The sequence below is a fragment of the Anarhichas minor genome, unplaced genomic scaffold, assembly GCF_050575085.1.
Source record: "Anarhichas minor isolate MPS153535 unplaced genomic scaffold, ASM5057508v1 ptg000010l, whole genome shotgun sequence".
Lineage (NCBI taxonomy): Eukaryota > Metazoa > Chordata > Actinopteri > Perciformes > Anarhichadidae > Anarhichas > Anarhichas minor.
In genome coordinates, this window is record NW_027466456.1 from 90,001 (window position 1) to 96,693 (window position 6,693).

Sequence of the window (6,693 nt, forward strand, 5' to 3'; positions counted from 1 at the left end):
GGCTCCATTCACCTCCCTCCACCTTCTCTGAGGACCGTCAGGCTGAGCTGATACAGACGAGTCAACAAAGCCAGAGGAGGGTCGGTGGGGGGGGGGTTTGGTTTGTTTGATCCTCTGCAGTCACCTGGACGGAGGACTCAAGGTAAATCACTGCTCTCTTAAAACTGTGGACGAATCAAAGTAAAGATTACAATGACATGAAATAGAGAATAAAGCGTTCACATTACAAAGAGTTATCAGCTGTTGTGGAAGACAGCGCACTGTAATAATAACTTTTTATTTCATGGCAAAGAGAACAGTTCTGGTTTACATTCTCCTGTAAACATCTTACTTTTATAAGTTGTACGATATAATAATTGTTTCTTCTTCTGATCATAAAAAGGGATTTCTCCAAAGCTTCATTTGAATGAATCCATGAATCCGTCTGTTTTATCCAGCAACTTTTCAGCTAAATAGATTTTTTTGCAGGAACTTTGCTGCTCCACTTCGTTACTAACAAATCTCTGATGTTATTATATAATTATTATTATGTTATTGAGTATTAAGGTAGTCGTGAGAATTATAAAGCAGCTGAAATATACTGTGAACCCTTTAAAAGGCTGTTTGAACACTACTAAGACATGAGGAACAGGAGCCTTGTGTGCAGGACGTGGTGCTGATGGCGCTCTGACCACTGAGCGGCAGTGTTGTGTAACGTGTGCAGCTCCAGACTCACAGGAGGAAGATGAAGGCTTGTCTTCTGGGTGGGAAAGAGGAAGAGGAGTCACGTGCTGTGTTCCAGCAGCATTTACTGTAAAAAGACATTCAGAGGAATAAAGTTGTGTTAACATCAAGAAGGTCCAACAAGCTCACAAACATCTGAGGACACAGAGAGAACTCATTGAGACGAGAATGTTTGTGTGAAGCGTGAACGAAAACCTGAAACAAGCAGAAATCTGAATCAATAATCACTGATGAGAGTATTTGAATGGGCGACTCCTTTACTGTAACGATGTACCGGGTCGGTCCTGGAACAAAGAAATGATTAGTCGACTTATCGATTAGTTGATTTAATTGTTTTAATTGTTTAGTATATATTTTATTTATTCATCTACCCGGTCAATGTGCAACATCAGCTGCAAAATATGTTGACTGTTGCATGAAGCTCTATTTAGTTTTCTTGGGTAAAATATAATTATTCAAAAATATGTAATTTCGTTTTGGCAATAATTCAACTGAACATTCATGCCAATAAAGCTCATATGAATATAATTGACTTGGTGGCTGGACGGACAGATGTTTGTACCGACTGTACAACATATTTATTTTACGAGATATTAAATTATGATCGAGCAACGTAGAAATACAGAATGTAGAAAGCATCCGTCTTTGTTCTTCCTACACCTGCCGGCTTCCCATAAGGCATCTGGGCCGTTGACCTCTGACCCCCAGCTGCAGCTGTGAGCTGGGGACACTTGAGATGCCCTCTGATAATGTATGGAACACACACACACACACACACAAACAAACACAGACACACACCTAATTACATTACCTGCAATAATGCAATACACTGAAAGACAGGTGCTCTCATGATCTCAATTATTGTGTGTGTGTGTGTGTGTGTTTCCTCTTTGTTTCTCCTCTAAACAGTATTACAGGCCTCCCCATATGTCTGGGATCCCTGTTGTCTCCTGCCTACGCCCTGTTGTGTGTGTGTGTGTGTGTGTGTGTGTGTGTGTGTGAGTGTGTGCGTGTGTGCGTGTATGTGTGTGTGTGTGTGTGTGAGTGTGTGTGTGTGTGTGTGTGTGTGTGTGTGTGTGAGTGTGTGTGTGTGTGTATGTGTGTGTGTGTGTGTGTGAGTGTGTGTGTGTGTGTGTGTGTGTGTGTGTGTGCTAATCATGATGTGTTTGTGTGCAAATAAACATCCTTTGGAAAGCAGAAGGCTGCCGGCTGTGAATGTTTGCTGTTACAACATGAGCCCTGGCTTCTGTGCAACAACCAAAGGGAAATCTCTTCTGACATTAAGATAACGCCATCTCTCTCTCTCACACACACACACACACACACACACACACACACACACACACACACACACACACACACACAGATGTGAGGCTGGAGAGCACTCGTGGGAATATTGGGAATATGATTACGGACAAGAGGACTAGTCCGGAGAGCTCTAAGGCGACGATGATTCGGGTTAAAGCCGATATTCTTTTAGTTAAACGCGCTGCTGTACGGTCAGAAACGGATCGGTGTGATGAGGAGGATCACACATCTAGTTTGTGTAAAGCGTGACAGATGTGGCCGTCTGGTCTCAGTCCTCCAGCCCCGGAGAAGCCGACCACGTAATCAGTCCCTCAAGCCTCCTGCAGAAGGGCCATAAAATGCTAATATGTGATGCCGACCTGCTGCTCATTCAACCTCACAGAATAAAACCAATCAGAGACGGGAGGCTTTGCTTCTGATGCAATTATGGCTTTAAGTGGGAGACACTAATGACAAAAACATCATTTTTCATGAGATTTTTTGGTCTATTTTTCCTCCATAACTCGTCTTCTGTCAGACGAGAGGAAATAAAACATTTATTTCACTACTTTGTCTGTTTACGTCTGTAGATTTCTACTAAATTCACCAAAAGTTACCATTAGATGTTTCATTTGCATATTTAAACATAACATTTCAGAACACTTGTAACACAATAAATACTACTCTTAATGTGAGTGATGAAGTGGTGAAGTTTCATGGTGATATCTGTGAGTTCATGTGTTCACCTGTAGAGTCTCTAAATGTCTGTAATGTAACTAAACGTCTCTTTAAAGGACGTTTCCTCTCAATGAGTTTGTTCTCAGACTCTGATGATAAATCTCCACTTCAGCAGCTCTTACATTCACCAAACTTCACTCGTTCATTCCTCTCTGTGTGCTGAAGGTTCACACAGAGGGGTTTGTTCACACATCATTCACACACTCATTTATACATTTATTAATACAACATGGAGGAAATGGATGTTTTATGTCTGTTGACAGTATTATCTGGTTTATGGAGTGATATAAAGAGATATCATGAATGTAAAAACCTTTGACTCTAATATGTCAACAACATGAAACAAGAATCATGAACCTGCTTTATGTTCTGGAAATGAAAAGAAATGAGCACATATTTAGGTAAATGCCTCATTTTCATATTTAAACATTAAGATTCAGTGTCTAAATGTGAGCGATGAACAACGGTAGTTTAATGGTGATATCTATCAGTTCATTTATTAACTTAAACCTGAAGCTGTGACCTCTGAGGCTCAGCTTAGATCAGATCAGAATCTACTGTCACTGTTTGTAAGTTTATCATCTAACAGACGTGACATCGTCACCGACACCGCCGGCTTCCTCAGGTCTGTGTGTGTGTGTGCGTGTGTGTGTGTGCGTGTGTGTGTGTGTGTGTGTGTGTGTGTGTGTGTGAGAGTGTGTGTGTGTGAGTGTGAGTGTGTGTGTGTGAGTGTGTGTGTGTGTGTGAGAGTGTGTGTGTGTGTGAGTGTGTGTGAGGTGACTGTTATCAGTCAGCAGCACAAAGAGCTATTCAGAACCCAGAGAGACGCAACAAAGGGACAATTTACTGCAACAAAGACGCCTCCGTCCTGGAGGCCGCGCCATGCGCACATCTGAACAACAGGCCTCATGAGCTGACATTAAACCTGCAGACTGACATGCAGCATCAGGACCTCAGGTGGAACAAAACCCTGGTGTCCACAAGCACTGAAAAAAAATACAGTGACAAAGATAAAGGGTCAGTTCACCCAAATTACAAAATAAAATGCTTTTTTCTCATCTATCTGGAGTGATATCTATGAAAGCAGATCGATTTGGTCGTTCTTGTCCAGATTTCGAGACAAATTACAATTACAAATATAAAATAAATGGTTTGTTGTGAACAGTTTTCCTTTATTTCAACGACACAAAGTCGTCCCTGTTGACAGCGATGTCTCCATCATCCAGAGTGAAGGGAACTTATTCTGCGTTATAGGTTTAAGTTTACTACGTCATTGTAACGAGCTGTGGACTCAAATCTGATGACTTTAAACTCGACAAAATAACAAAAATAATAAAACATTTTCAACTCGACTTGAACTTTCATGACTCGTGAGCTCACTTTGACTTTGAGCCTAAAATATTTTTAAATACTTGAAACAAAAAGATTTTAAAAGTTCGTTATTCAATAAGTGTGCCAGAAATCAATTAACTTTATTAATTTTATATTAACGCCATTTATTCACAGCAAGTCATTTTATGATTAAGTTCAGTCGCACTTGTTTTAACAGACTTGCTTAAATACAAATACAAATTTTGAAAAGCGTTCATAGTTTTTGTAAACTAGACATATTTTATTTTTCTGTTATAAAAATGGCATTTGGTGACTTATTTAGGACTCGAAATTCAAAGTTTACGACTTGAGTGAATTTGAGTTTTCTCTCGCCAACGTCTCCTCAGACATCAGTATGTGTGATGTCAGTTTCCTTTGGTTACATGCGGCCTTTTCAAAATACAGTTCCGTCTCCACAGGAAACAACTTGGTTATGTTGAGGAAGAAGATCTGTTGTTTGGGTTAAAATAACTAGGAAAGTGTCGTGACTTAAGAACGGCAGTTACGTGACGAATAAGTAATCAACGAACAGCCGTTTTTGTTTGACCCGTCCACCTTTATGATGTCTTTATACTTCCTCGTGATTGCGTGGAGAACATACGGTTTGCTTGCTCATATCAACAAATCACAGTTCATTCATTTTTCGTGGGTAAAGCTACGAGCGCTGTAAGAGAGCAGCGCGCTCTGGTAAACAGTTAGTTTATAACTCCAGGGCTTTCATTGTGAGAGGTTTAGAACAGAAGGAGTGGATCTGGTCTGGTAATAAAGTTTGCCATCTTGTTTTCGGACTACAGAGCCTCGTGTGTTGTTGTACACTCTAATGTACGTTTTCAATACGTCTGTTCCTCAAACGTGATTGGTTGATGCCTTTATTCCCAACACAAAACATCAGGAACATCTCTCTCGTTCGGAAAAAAAATTACGCCACTTTGTCACTGCGTAATATTCACGTTCTGTGTTAAAGTATTTTTAAAACCGATTAAAACTATATATTGTAAAGTCCTTTACTTGTGACTTGTAAACTATGGTTTTGTCCGTCCTACTTCATTGTACTGAAACTCAGAGACAGATGTCTAAACTAAACTAAATGACCTGCACCACCATGAGTAGATCAGAAAATGTTAGTTTTTTTGGTGAACTGGCCCTTTAAAATAAGGAGGTATAGACTCTGTCAATCTGATGTCATCGCCACCGTTTGAATCTCAGGGGTTTCCACTGAGAAAACTGAGTGGATCGGCGCCTGACGACATCTCTGAAACTGCAGGAAGCACACTTCCTGTATGCTGCGATGGGATTAAAAGAGATGGAACACACCCCATTAATCCCAGAAGGGAGTCACCCCGGTCCATTGGTAGTCAAACAGGATGAGCTGATCAATGCTGTGCGCCCAACCCCGTCAAACACACAGAGACACGGAGCTCTGAGTCAAACAGAGCAATCAGCCGCACAAAAGACACATGCAGATTACATGTTGCTATGACCACTGCAGCTGCAGTGTGGCAGCCATCCACTGCAGACAGCTAGCCTGCACAAACACAGCCACATGTGAGCGGGCCAGGTGCTTCCTAATGTCACCAACAGCAGCACATCGGTGACCTGCTTCAAAATAAGCCTTTATTTCTCACACTGATACGTCAACATGTACGATCAGATCCCCTACATCCCCTACATGAACATATATGTTCATGTAGGGGACACAAACAGGCTGCTCTCACACGGTGTTCGTAGCTACGAAGTACCTACGAACATACATGCGCTGTAATTCGTAGACATCCCATGACATTCATTTGTATGTAATCCAGGTCATCACGAACCAGGAAGTATTTAACCATCTTTCCCTAAACCTAACTAAGTATTTTCTTTTATCTTTTTCCTCTCACAAAAAAATCTCTCCTCCTCCCTCCGGTGCTCCGACTGCAGGTCCAAGGCTGCGGGTGAAGCCGGATCTGGGTCTGTTCACGGTGGACCGGTCTCTGCTGGAGGATCTGGGTCTGTCCACGGTGGACCGGTCTCTGCTGGAGTCTGAGCTGAAGGAGGTTCTGGTGAACCGCATGAGTTCATCTGGTTTCACCAGAATCCGACCCGGTGGCTCCGATGACGAGCATTAAGAATAACTCTATAGAAACAGACCATCTTCTCTCTGATGGTCTCTTTACTTCCGCAAAAAGGAGAACAAATGTGTAGAACTATGCTCAAGTTAGAATTGATGTGTCACAGTCTGTATGTGGCCGGGGCAGCTGGGAGTCAGGGAATGGACCCCCCGTCTCCTTAACACCACCCCCGCCTCTACCCCACCCACACAGGCTGACCCCCTCCCCCAGCCCAGCAGCATCAGACACCAGCAGCTGGCAGACTGCCCCATTTAACTCCCTGCAGCACTTACTGGGCCTGGCTAATCACTGGTGCTCAGCACCATCCGTGGTGACCACACATGCCCGCTCGCTGGTGGGACTGTCCCATCTGGGACCTTGTGATGGGGAATTTCAGGGAGGGTGGTGGTGAGGGCAGGGGGGGTGTCTTCTTACTTCCCAAAACCGCTCAAAGTGCTGCGAGTCAATGATTTGACTCCAATCA